Source organism: Tamandua tetradactyla, chromosome 4 (genome assembly GCF_023851605.1).
Source record: "Tamandua tetradactyla isolate mTamTet1 chromosome 4, mTamTet1.pri, whole genome shotgun sequence".
Classification (NCBI taxonomy): domain Eukaryota; kingdom Metazoa; phylum Chordata; class Mammalia; order Pilosa; family Myrmecophagidae; genus Tamandua; species Tamandua tetradactyla.
The window spans coordinates 122,635,670-122,649,669 of NC_135330.1; the positions used below are offsets into that span (position 1 = coordinate 122,635,670).

At 33.8% G+C, this 14,000-nt stretch overlaps 1 pseudogene; it reads right to left on the reverse strand.

The window, feature by feature from the left end:
* Window positions 1-1,029: 1,029 nt before the first annotated feature.
* LOC143680483 (small ribosomal subunit protein eS7 pseudogene) lies at window positions 1,030-7,252 on the reverse strand (annotated as a pseudogene).
* Between the last annotated feature and the right edge of the window lie 6,748 nt (window positions 7,253-14,000).

Genomic DNA, 14,000 nt, shown 5'->3' on the forward strand with positions numbered 1-14,000 from the left:
TCTTTATTCAAGTGTTTACTGAATCCTCAATGTTCCTTAGATTGTGATAGATGCTGTGAATAAAATGATAAACACGAAACCACAAATGAGATAGCCAGGAGTCCTAACTAAAAATCAAGATTCAGGCCAAAATCTGTTTAGCAGGATTTCTCCCTGAGAATTCAAGTTCTCTCCTGAGCTTGTTTTACAGACAAATTTAGCCACAAGTTGGAAAGTGGAGCATGCACAGATGCACAGCTTCTTGTCCCTTGACAATGCCTGAGTCATTAGGAACAAAAATCACCTTCCTTGCAACCAAGATTATGAAACTGAGTAATTGTTGGAAGCAAATGAAATGTGAAGCGTCCTTTAAGAAGGAATATAAGATCAGACCCACAGGTGCATTTATGCCATATAGAGACAGTTCTATAAATAACTAATCAGAATATGCCAATATGAATCCACATCACTGTACCTATCTCACTTTGTTTCCATCCTATAAATTTCCATTAGTTCTTGGACTGGGGAGACAGAGTTGGGTTTGTACCCTGTCTCCTTGCTGGTCGACCTCATGATCAACTCTTTTCTGAAAATCTGAGTGTCACAGTAATAGATTCTGTGCCCAATGGGAAGCAAGCCCGCTGCGCAGTAAAAAACACACACCTGTCCCTCCTCTAGAGGTGCTCAAAATTGAGTGGATTTGATGGGCAATAGGAGTGATATACAAGCAACAATAATTCAGATACAGGCACTGGGTGCTGTAAAGGATTTAGACTTAATTCAGGCTGATAATGACTATATAAGAATCTGTAAAATAAATGACACTTAATTTGACTCTGGAAGAAAACTAGAATATATCCAACCAATAAAAGCAGGACAAAAAAATTGGAAAAAGAACAAAGCAAAATAAAAAAAAGTAGGAAGGATAGAGGGAGGGTTGAAGGAAGAAAAAGAATCAACAAAGGAGGGATGAAATAGAATAAGTTATTTGCATCTATTTTTATTTATTTATTTATTTTTTGATAGTGATACTCTTGTAGTCATTTTGGCTTACAACTGAAACTCCGGAAATACAAAATTAACATCTATGCCAGTGAGTTTATACACACCAGAAAAACTTTCAGTCTTGTGTTCTACATTGTTTTGCTGTGCTCTGTCCAAATGAACTTTTATTAGCCGGCTGCCATCCAGTTTTACACAGATTCCCTTGTCCACAATTTCACTTGGGAATACCAAGTCTTCAAGGATTGCGTCATGTACAACTGGCAGAGAATGGCTCCTGGGATGCTTCTGCTTATTTTTTGTACGGCTCTTTTGAGTTGGCTTAAGCAGAATTCTCCTCTGAGCAATAAACAACGTGCTTTCCACTGAACTTTCCCTCCAATTCACATACTAGCCTGGCTTGGATTTTCTGGAAAGACTTCAGTGGCGGAACGGGAACAAAGATTATAATAGCTTTCTGACCACCACCAACTTCAGTTTCCTTGGCTGTTGTTATATTCAGCGCCCTTAACTGAGCCTTTAGGTTTGGGTTCATCTCCAGCTCAAGAAGAGCCTGAGAAACGCCACAGTCGAATTCATCTGGCTTTACGTCATTGGGCTTCACAATCTTTGCGCTCGAATGAACAAGGCCTTTTTCTTCTTGAGCACTGGCTTGGGAAGAGGCCTATCTGTTCTTTATTAGGAAAGTTGTGACTTTATAGAGCAATTATGAATAAAATACAGAATTCCCATATATCACAGTACAATTAGTAGCTTGCATTGGTGTGGAACATCAATGCCTACCACTGATGTTAACACATGTTTTAATTGTACTATTAATTATAGTCCACTCTTTAACTTAGGGTTCATTTGTGTAGTGTAGTTCCATGGATTTTTTTTTAATTTTATTTTATTATCATATATACAATTTAACTTTTCCCCTTTTTAATCACGTTGGATATGTATTTCAGTGCTCTTAATTACATTCATAATATTGTGCTACAATCACTATCATACATTACCAAAACATTTCCATCATCCAAATAGGAGCTTTGTACCTTTTAAGTCTTAATGCCCATTTGCTATTCCTACCCTGTCCCCTGGTAAGCCATATTCTGGATTTTGACTCTGAATTTGCTTATTCCATCAAATCAATGAGATCATACAATATTTGTTCTTTTGCATCTAGCTTATTTCACTCAACATGATGTCTTCAAGGTTCATCCACATTGTCACGTGTATCAGGATCTCATTCCTTTTTCATGGCCAAATAATATGCCATTGTGTTTCTATATCTCCTTTTATTTATCCATTTATCAAGTTGATGGACAAGGGTTCTTTCCATCTCCTGACATTTTTGAATAATGCTGCTATGAACATTGCTATGCACTTGTCTATTTGAGTCCCTGCTTTCAATTCTTTTGGGTAGTAGTGGAATTACTGGTCATATGGCATTTCTATATTTAGTTTTCTGAGGAACTGCCAAACTGTCTTCCACAGTGGCTGCACCATTTTACATTGACACATACATTCTCTCCATCATTTGTTATTTCTATTGATTTAATAGTCATTCTGTTGGGTATGAAATTGTATCTCACTGTGGTTTTGATTTTCTATTCCCTGATGGGTGATGATGTTGAGCATCTTTTCATGTGCTTTCTGTCCATTTCTGCATCTTCTTTGGAGAGATGTCTGTTCAGATCTTTTGCCTATTTTTTAATTGGGCATTTTGCCTTTTTTTTGTTAAGTTGATGATTTCTTTATATAGTCTGGATATTAAACCTTTATCAGACATGTGGTTAGAAATATTTTCCTTCATTGTGTAGGTTTTCATTTTACTTTCATGATAAAGTCATTTGAGGCACAAAAGATTTTCATTTTGTTGTGGTCACATTGATCTATTTTTTTTCTTTTGTTGCCTGTGCTTTGGGTGTAAAATCTAAGAAGCCAGCGCCTAACACAAGGTCCCAAAGATATTTATTGACATTTTCCTCTAGGAGTTTGATAGTTCTGGCTCCTATATTTATGTCTTTGTTCCATTTTAAATTGATTGTTGTATATGGTGTGAGGTAGCGATCTTCTTTATTTTTACAAGTGCAGATCCAGCTTTTCTAGCACCATATGTTGAAGAGATTCTTCTTTCCCAACTGACTAGTCTTTACTCCTTATCAAAAATCAGTTGGCCTAAATCTGAGCTGATTTTTAAGGTCTCAATTCAATTTTATTGGTCTATATGTCTCTCCTTGAGCCAGTACCATGCTGTTTTGATCACTATGGTTTCGTAATATTTTTTTTTGTTATTTTGCATGGACATTCACCGAGAATCAAACCTGGGTCTATGTCATGGCAGGCGAGAATTCTTGCCACTGAGTCACCATCACACCTCCCTTGTAATAAGTTTTAACATCAGAAAGTGTAAGTCTTACAACTTCACTCTTCTTTTCCAAGATTGTTTGCATATAAATTTGATGAATAGCTTTTCCACTTCTGCAAAGAAAGTTGTGGGAATTGTGATTGGGAGAATTAATTATTAAATTATTCACAAACTAAGCACTTTAATTACATTTAGTTTTATAGCAATAATGATTTTCTTCTTTTGTATCATAAGTGTGGCAAATACAATTACAATTGCCCTTGTTATGCAAATGTACTTAAAAGCGATTGGACCTTTTTTCAGATTGTTATGAGAAACTATTGCTAAAATTAAGCAAAAATTTAGAAATGAAAACTTCCATATATTTTTTCAACTTATGTCTTACTCAAATCTGTGAGTTTTCTTGTTTCAGGAGATGATAATTACAGCACAAAATATAGTCATCTATATTTTGTGAAATTGACAAAAATGTGCTTAACTCTTTCTACTTAGATCAAATCACTGTCAAAGAGTACAGCTTATTTTAATAATGATTTTCTCATTTACAAATCAATTACATTTACTTTTATAATATTCCACACTGTGGAAACAATAAAATGAACTAATATTTCATCTTTCCAAGCCTTTTTAAATATTTTATTCACAATTGATTTCTATGACAAAGATATATAAAAAATATAAATGTTAAAAATTATTTGGAAGGTGAGAATCAGTTCACATAAGAAGTCACCCCCCAGCTAAGCTTTATGATTTTTAAACTTCTTACAGCTCACATTGTAGTTATATGTGCAAAATGAAAGAATAATCCCTAAAACAATTGCTTCATACAGGCATGATTAAATTTATACAAATATTACTTTGAGAAAATCTCCACACTCTGAATCGAATAAGTAGGTAAAGCTTCTCTTGGCCTAGAGACCATTCCTTCTGGCCCACTGAGATTTCTTTATCAGACTACTGTGTACAGAATACATCTTCTTTTGACATTATCCAAGATTATTTTGGAATTTCCAACTATCATTACATCAAAATATCCAGGTCATTCATCTGATAAAATATCATCATGAGGTCAATGCCACATTTTGGAGGTTGGTTTTTTTTTTTTCATTACACAAATTATTCTTAGATTCACATATTATATATATATATATATATATATATATATATACATATATAAATGGTTTGTTTTTTTATATAAAATCTGGGCATTAAAATTCATGATAATTCTTACTGGAAAATGTATTAACATAAGTAAAGATTGTAAAATCAAATAGGACTACATTCAAATCATAGTTTAAAGCTGTCTGAGTTTTAAAATGTCTTAATTTTCTAAATCTTAATATCACCATATATACGAATCTCTAAACGTCACTTACTTAAGGATAGTCTCTGTGTGCTTCAGTGCACAACAATCACACTTCAGCTCAAAATGAACATGGCCATGGGTGAAAACATTATTTCTGTTTTTTTCTGAATTACCCTCATTTTCAGGTAACCATTTAATGGTTTCCTGGAGGATTAGTACAAGATATCCCAAGAATACATTTGCCCAAGAAAGCAAATTGCTTATATACTTTAACTATGACTGATACAACTTTAAATATTTGGATGGTATCTAAGTTCAAGGCTTAAGTAATAGTAGTCTTCTTGAATTATCTAAAGTAACATTTCATTCTTAACTGATAAAATCTTAAATCACCCTCCAGATCTAATCAATAATCCACACCGTCATTTAGGAATACATGATGACTTAAAATTAGACTACCTTCAGCCTGTGGCTTCCTTGTTAGATTTGCCTTAGGTATTACTGTATTCATAAATATAAAGGAAGATATAAAGGAGTCACTTTATTTTAGAACCCTGAAAAAGGTGAAAATTCCTTCTCCCCACGTTCCCTTTGGCAAGAACTCAGTTTCGTGGTTATAGCAAACTTCAGGCAGAAGTCTAGCTGTGGACCCTGTGGATAAATAAAATAAGCTCATAGATTTCTAGGCCATCTTTACCAAAATATTTTGTTTACTCTTCTCTCCCAAGCATAATATGCATTCTACCCTTCTCCCTCGGTAGGGGAGCTCAAGATGCCATCCAGTCTGACTCAACTAGTATTTCCACATGAAGTAGAATCAGTGTCAAATGCTATTCCCACACTATATTTTTCTAAAGCAGGGATTTACAAACTATGGTCCTGACTGGTTCCTTATTTGTCTAAATAATGTTTTAGTGGAACATATTCATGCCCTTTTGTTTACAGATTGTCCATAGTTACTTTACTTTCAAGTTAGGATGACAGAGTTGAGTAGATGCAACAGAGACTGTATTGCACAGAAGCTTAAGATATTTACTCTCTGGTCCTATAAGAAAAAGTTTACGAATCCCTAACCTAAGAAAAATCCATTTGCTTATCAAATATACAATGGTAGAGACGGGATAGAGATTCTCTTCCCACTAAGAATCTCATTAAAAACACTGAGAAGAATGAGAGACTACCACTGGAAGGTATTTTGACAAACAATTTGCCTTATAAATGAAGGAGATAACTGGCTTTGACTGTGAATTTGTTCTTTGTGAAGAACTTTCTTATCCACTGTTCTCTGGTTTATCTGACTCCCCTCTGGGAGGTACTGACTTGTTTATTAGACTACTTAACTATTGATGTGTGTAATTTGGAGATTTCTGTTCTTGGAAATTATATACCTTTTCTGTTTCATTCAAAGGAAACTAGACTATGCCAATTGAAGGAAAACAAGAAAAGCTTATTGTTTCCTTGGTTATAAATTTTGCTAAAATTTATGTTATATTATCCAAATTTTGCAGTCATTAAAAATTGCTAAAATCTCAGTGTCCCTTAAAATCGGGCGGGCCGCGGTGGCTCAGCGGGCAAAGTGCTTGCCTGCTATGCCGGAGGACCTCGGTTCGATTCCCGGCCCCAGCCCATGTAACAAAAACGGAGAAACAGAATACAATAAAACAAGAAAATGTTTAAAGATGTTTCCCTTTCTTCCTTCCTTCCTTCCTTCTATCCTTCCTTCCTTCTCTCTGTCTTTCCTTTAAAAAAAAAAAATCAACAAAGCTGTATTGTCCATCACGTTACATTTGGGCTGTATGTCAAAAGCAGATTTTATGTTGCTCCAAGTTACAGAACTTTGGATGTGCTTCATTTATCTCATACCAGTTCCAACCTGAAAGAGTAGTCTTTATTTGGGGCATTCCATTTCCATGGAAAAATAGCAAAAAAGTTGATTGGAATGTAGTAGCTGTTAAAGCATTTGCTCCAAAATGGCATATGTCAAGTCCATTCACATTCCATTGGCTAAAGCAAACAAATGTGATTGGAGTAGGGAGATATACACAGTCCACAGATGGCATGGCAAGTTACTTGGCAACAAATTGGGATGCACAATCCTCTTCATGAATGTGGAATACATTATCATAAACAATAATACAGTTTTATTCTCTATGCTTCTGACATGTTGACTTCCTGCCATTTCTGTATACCAGTAGTTACAATCAAACTTCTTATCTAAACATAATTCTTAAACCTAATTTATATCTTGGATTATGTATTCAAATGTCTCTTTGTCTCAAAGCAACTACTTTGGTGACTTTAAAAACTCACTGTTAAATTAATCTTTACTGCAGGATGGAATCTTCCTGGACTTTCCATATTTATTTTGTGCTGCTGTGATGTGCTTTTCTAACCCATTAAGGACTAGACTGTCTCCATTCTTTCTCATTAATGCTTGAAAACCACCCATTTCTTGTCTGAAATAATCTCTTTCATTTAATAACTTTTAAACAGTCTTTTAGTAACACATACCCACTACTATCAATCTGTTTCCCCATTACTTTCCTGAAGGCTATGGGATGAATAGACACATTATCTGCTTTGATATTATCACAGGAATTTTCCCAGTGCATAACCAAGATCAAGTCTCTGATACTAATATTTTTGCCATGGGACTGCTCATTTAATATCATGTATTTTATGTTATTATTTGGAAGCACCCTGTCTCAAAATACTGTTTCTGCATAATTTAAGGTAATTTTATCTAGTATGAATGATAAACCTCAAAATCTTTGTCAACTCATTTAAATTCAAATTTTACTTACATAAAGTATAAAATAGGTAGTATAAATGTTTAACATATGTATTACTAGGTCATTTCTGGTATCAGTAACCAGATAGCAGATGTTAAACAGAACATAAACTATGGAAGGTTTTTACAGGCTAGGAAGTGGCACATATCACTTTGTTTTATTTTCAATCATCCAAAATTCTGTTATTTGGCCATACTCAAATTTACAGGGAGGCTGGACAATGTCATCTCAGTTTGTGTCATGGACAAGAATCAAAATTCTTTCATTGCCTCTGCACCACATTGGTGAGCAGTTGAATTTCTTTATTTCTTTCTAAATGAGAAGACCCTCTTGACCTAAATATTGTGGGTTCTTAGAATTTCCTTTTCACCATAATTTTGGCAGCATCAATTCAATGCTGAATACTAGAAATCTAGTTTAACATTTTTATTGAAACCAATAGATTTCATGGGGGGGAAGCAGAAAGAAAGCTTTTGCTTCCTTTTCAATAAGGTTAGATAAGATATTATATATAATAATTTTGGAAAATAGCCAAAATATTCTAATTGCCTCATTTCCATTTTTTTACATTATCACAAAGTATTTGTAATACTTTCAGGTCAAACATCCCAAAAGTAAGGTTAAATGATATTTTCATATATTCATCTGTTAATGAGATGAATAAATCCCAATTATTAAAATTGAAGGACTTGTACATGTAAACTACTGATGTTTTCTTAATTTAATTTGACATTTTTCACAAATAAGTAAATAATGGACTAGAATTTAGAAATTCTTGAAATGTTCAAAGTATATTTTCTTTATACTATTAAAATTAATACTTTTGCTATTAAATTTGTGATGAAAATTGTATAATAATAATAATGTTAAAGGGGAACCTAGTGCCTTTCTTATTAGGCATTCATTTGATTATCCTTGAGAATTAAAAATATTCTCTGTTTCGAGGGCTTGCATTCTTGGATTTTGTGGTGGTTTGGAACTATATGTTCCCCAGATGTTATATTTTTAAAAGTAATCCATTTCTCTAGGTATAAACCTATTCTAATTAGGAACTTGTGTTAGGTTACTTCAGTTAAGGCATGGCCCAGAGTGGGTCTTAATCCTTTTACTGGAATCCCTTAAAAGAAAATGAAATTCAGACAAGAGAGGGATGCAAGGTAGTTCAGTGGCAGAATTCTTACCTGCCATGTAAGAGATACGGGTTCAATCCCTAGCCCATGAACTTCCCAAACAAACAATCAAGCAAATAAACAGAAGAAAAACCAAAACAAACAAAAATGCAACAAATGGTGCTAAAGTAAGGGGATATTCATGTGGAAAAAGAATGAAATGTGACTCTGCCATACAGCATACAAAAAAAATGAAAGTGAAATTCAGATGAGAGAGAGAGAAAGCCATAGAAGTTGAAAGTAAGGAAACCCAGAAGAGAGAAGAGAGAGCAGCAGATGCTGTCCTGTGCCTGCCATGTTATTGATCTTCAGGAAGAAAGCATTATCTCAATGGTGCCTTGATTTGGACATTTTCATGGCTTCAAAACTAAGCTTGTAAGCCAATAAATGCCCATAGTTAAAACTAATGCGTCTCATGGTATCTGCTGTCAGCAGCTTAACAAACCAAAACATTTGTCTTAGAAGTTATCCAGCATGTTGGTCTCACTCTAAAAATGAGTCAATAGAAGACTTAATACAGGTATTCAGGAATAGAACTCAGAAAAAATCATTATTTCTTTTTCTCCAGCCTGCATTCATTGTTGCATATGTTTTTGATGTGATTTTTTTTAAAAATCATATCAATCTAAAAATTGACATTTTGGAGATGCATTTGGGGAAAAGGATGAAAACATTATTTCTTTCAATATCATAATTTAGCTTATTATAGAGAAACACATTTCAGCCTAGTAGATAGGAGGGTAAACAGGCACTGTCTAGGCCTAGAAAATTGGCCCTTGACTTCAGGTAATGGGTATCTACAATACCTTTATTTACATGGCCACTCGGGGAATTTTGAACCCTACTACAATTTCAATAATTCTTTTTGTCCTATGTACATATCTTGTTCATAAGTGGATGATTTTCCTACCAAGGAAGGAAAATCTTCCTTGTATGGACATTCGCTAAGGTGAGATATATTTTCCATCCCAAAGGAATCAATGGAAAGGATAAAGGCATTAAATTCAATATAATTTGTTAAAAATGGAGAAAAAGAGTTTATACAGTAAATTTCCCAAATATTCAATTGGTCCAGCACAATTTATAGATGACCAAATTGTGAAAGATTCAATTGACCGAAAGATCAATTGAATGAAATTGGCACCTTTGTCAAAAATGAATTGAGCATACTTATCTAGATTTATTTATGGATTTTATTTTGTTCTGTTGGACTTAATGTCTATCCTTACATCATTGCCATATTATTTTGGTACTGTATTTTATAATGAATCTTGAAATTATGTGGCACATGTCTTAGAAAGAAAATTCATAGTTCTTTGACTATTTAAGGTCTTTTATATTCCCATAAGAATGTTAGAATATGGTCCTCAATTTCATCAAAAATGTTTTCTTGATTTTTGATTGAAATTGCAATAAGCAATGATAAATATGGGGAAAATTTACATCTCAATAATATTAGGGTTTCAGATTCATAAAAATGATGATTTCCATTAATGTATTTAATATTTTAAAAAGCATTTTCCAATATTCTCATCTTGCATATATTTTCAAGTGTGTGTATATATATGTATCCATAGGCATACTATAATTTGATGGCATTTTAAATATTATCTTTCAATTTAAGTTGAATTTTATTTTTCATACTAATATTTTTTCACTTTATTTTTAGCTGCCAATATTGTTGTCAGTATCTAAAATGAAATTATTTTTCCACGTACACTTTATATCCTGTTACTTTGCTGTGCTCACCTTTTAGTTCCAGCAGCCTCACTGCAGATTCCTTCGGATTTTCCTACAGATGATTATGTCATTTGAAATTTAATGGAATTTTAGATCATCTTCCCCTATCTGTATGTAATCCAGTTATTTTTCTAAGATTTATGCTTAGAAAAATATTTTCTAATTTCTAAGATTTAAGTCACTAACTAGGACTTCCAGTCATATGGACAGGGAGCCCAGAGCTTAGGAACCCACCCTAGATTCCCAGAACTATGTCAAGGAGCAGCACCTGAGCCAGAGGCCCAGGCTCAGTGTCAAGCAGCCCAGACCCAGGGCAGCAGACCTACGTAGGCAGGAGTTGAGATCTCCAACTTGCATTGTTCATTTGGTTTCTGACACAGAGAGCAGCATCAATTAGACTAAGAAAGCTCAATTTTACTTCCCAGTTTCCTGAGATTTTTTAAGTCAGAAATGGGTATCAACTTTTCTCAAGTGATTTTTCAACATTTATTGATAAAATCAATATGTCTTTAACCTATTGGTAATAATGGATTACATTCATTTTAAATGTTGGGCCAAATTTGTGTCCTGGGGCTATACTTGCTTATGATGTATTATCATTTTTAAATATTGCAGGAATCAGTTGCTTATTTTTTATTTGCTTCATTTTCATTATGAGACATTTAAGTATAAAAAGAAGACTAACAAATCTAACATATTTAAGTTTACAAAACACTAAAAAGTACAATACCACTAAAAACATGAAACACATGTTAAGGGTAACTAAACTAATCAAGAAAGTATTGTATTGATGTAAGATAGACAAAGAGATCTTTGGAGGTTAGATTATTTTTCAAGAAAACTTCTAAATAGCACACAATGGAGAAAGGATAGTCTTTTCAACATAAAGCACAAGAACAAATGGATATTCATAGAGAATAAATGAATCTCAATCCTTTCCTCTCATTTTATACGTCTTATCTCACAATAGATAATCACCAGAAATTCTTATTTAACCCTAGGAAATTTTTCACAGTTCTAGAGTTCTAGAAAGAGAGAAGAAAAAAAAAAAATGCGTCAGAAAAAAATGCAAACTTTTGAAATACAAATGGCCAGAATATTTTCTAAATTTAATGAACAACATTGACCTATGAAACAAAAGATATCTGTGAACTCCAAGCAAGAGAGATACATATTTTAGAAAATTATATACTGTTTTAGTTTCTAAGATGTTAGAATGCAATATACCAGAAGTGGAATGGCTTTTAAAAGGGGGCTTTGTTAAGTTGCAGGTTTACATTCTAAGGCCATGAAAATGTCCAAACTAAAGCATCCAGGGAAAGATACCTTGATTCATGAAAAGCTGATGGGTCCAGAACACATTTTCAGCTGGAAAGGCATTTGGCAATGTCTGCTAGCTTTCTCTCTTGGCTTCTCATTTCATAAGGATTCCCCAGGGGTGTTCTCCTTCTGCATGTCCAAAGATCTTTGGCTATGTGGACTCTGTTGGCTCTTTCCAAAATACTTCCCTCTAAAAGGCCTCCAGTAAGCAACCCCACTTCGAATGGGTGGGGACACATCTTCATGGAAACTGTCTGATCAAAAGTCATCACCCACAATCGGATGAGTCACATCTCCATGAAAATAATCAAAAATATCCCACCCAGCAGTTTTCAATGAGGATTTAAGGACATAGCTATTGGGGGGTACATAATAGCTTCAAACCAGCACAAACACCAAGGCTCATCAAAGTGAAATAAAAATATTTAATATTAATGAGAGACAAAAGATATATTTGGGGCAAGGATATCATAACCACACTATAAGAAATGCTGAAGAAACTTCCTCAGATTGAAAGGCTGTAATTGATGATGGAAACTTGATTGTTAAGAAAAAAAAATTAAGAGCATCAGAAATGGTAAATACATAAGTAAAGACAAAATAATATATTTTTTTCTTTGTGACTGCATAAAGAAAAAAATGTAACATTTGTTGGCATAATTTACATAGTAAAATATATCGTATTTCACTATATATTTGGTCTATAGAATAGACCAAAGAACAGGGAGATGTTAAATGAAATTACATTAGTATTTTTTTTCATGAACTGGTACATTATTAATTTTAAGGAGACTATAAAAGTTATTGATACATACTGACAACCCTAGATCAACCACAAAAATAAATAAATAAATAAATATTTAGAGAGAGAGAAGAGATCTTAAAAGCCAATTATGATGGGAAAAAACAATTTTAAAAATCATTTAAATTTCATTTAATTAAAAAGAATCAAGAAATATGGAACAGATGAACAAAACTAATGGAATAGGAAGTGAATTGTAGTATTAGGCCTAAAATCCTTAATATCTATACTTATATTAACTTTAAGTCTTCCAATTAGAAGGGAGGAGTTATGAGATCAGATAAAATAGAAAAAGCAAAATTAAAAAATCACATTTTAAATATAAAAATACATATAGAGTGAAAGAAAATGGAGGGAAGAAGGTTTACCATGAAAACTTTTAAGATAGTAGTTATATTTACACTAGACTAGTCTAGGAGTGTCACCATAGATAAAGAGGAACTTTTCACAATAAAAAAGGCCAATTAATCCAGGAGACCAATACATCCCATAACAGAGATTAAAATATTTGAAATAAAAATGGATAGTATTATTAGAAAAACTGAGCAAACACTTATATGTATAATCAAATATATAATCATAGTTGCATAATATAATATCCCTCTCAGTAATTAATAGGACAACTAGAGAAGAAAATCCTAAAGATATATATTAGTTCAATTCATCTGTTTAACCTAAATTATATTACATAATAGTACACTGCTGGAGAAGTCATGGGCACACCTAATGACCATCTCCCAGTGCTCACCTACCCCCTTCCTTTTGCATTACGTTCAGATGTTTCAGTGTGCTTCCATTCTGCAGCCCAGCAGAGATAGTAGGTCTTACAGAAAGACCTGACCTTACCTTAAACCTGAAAATGGAAACAGGCAATTCCAGCTCTTTATCAAGGGCAAGAACTTTCAGTGGCAGGGCTCCCTCACCTGGGGTGGATAAATACTCTCAGACAGTACATGTATCTCTAATCTCTCATCCAAAGTACGGATATGGAGCTGCCATTCCCTAACCCTGACTTGAGCCTCCCTAGGAGACTGGCCATGATGGGCTCTCTTTCTCTGCTCTTTTGGACCCTTTGTGCTGCGTAGGTATTGTAGCAGTCATTTGCTGAAAGTCTTATGTGCCTGAGCCTGTGTGCACCATAAAGCAACTCGCCCCGCATACATCCCATTGCTGAAGAAACTCATTTCCTAAGAGCACAGGGAATTTCCACAGGAGAGATCATATACCAGTCCCTAACATAAGTCTCAAAAACTTTCAGACTATAAAAATTGTACAGTTTATATTTTTATGGACAACAGGGAATTACGTTACAAATAAAAAACAGGGTGGGCCACGCCGGCTCAGCAGGTAGAGTTCTCGCCTGCCATGCCTGAGACCTGGGTTCAATTCCCGGTGCCTGCCCATGCAAAAAACGAAACAGAACAATGCGTCATCAAGAAATATCCTCAAAGATTATCAATTTAAACAGCCTGCTTATAAATAATATACACATTACAGGTGGGATCACAGAGAAAAAATTAAAACATATATGGCTCAC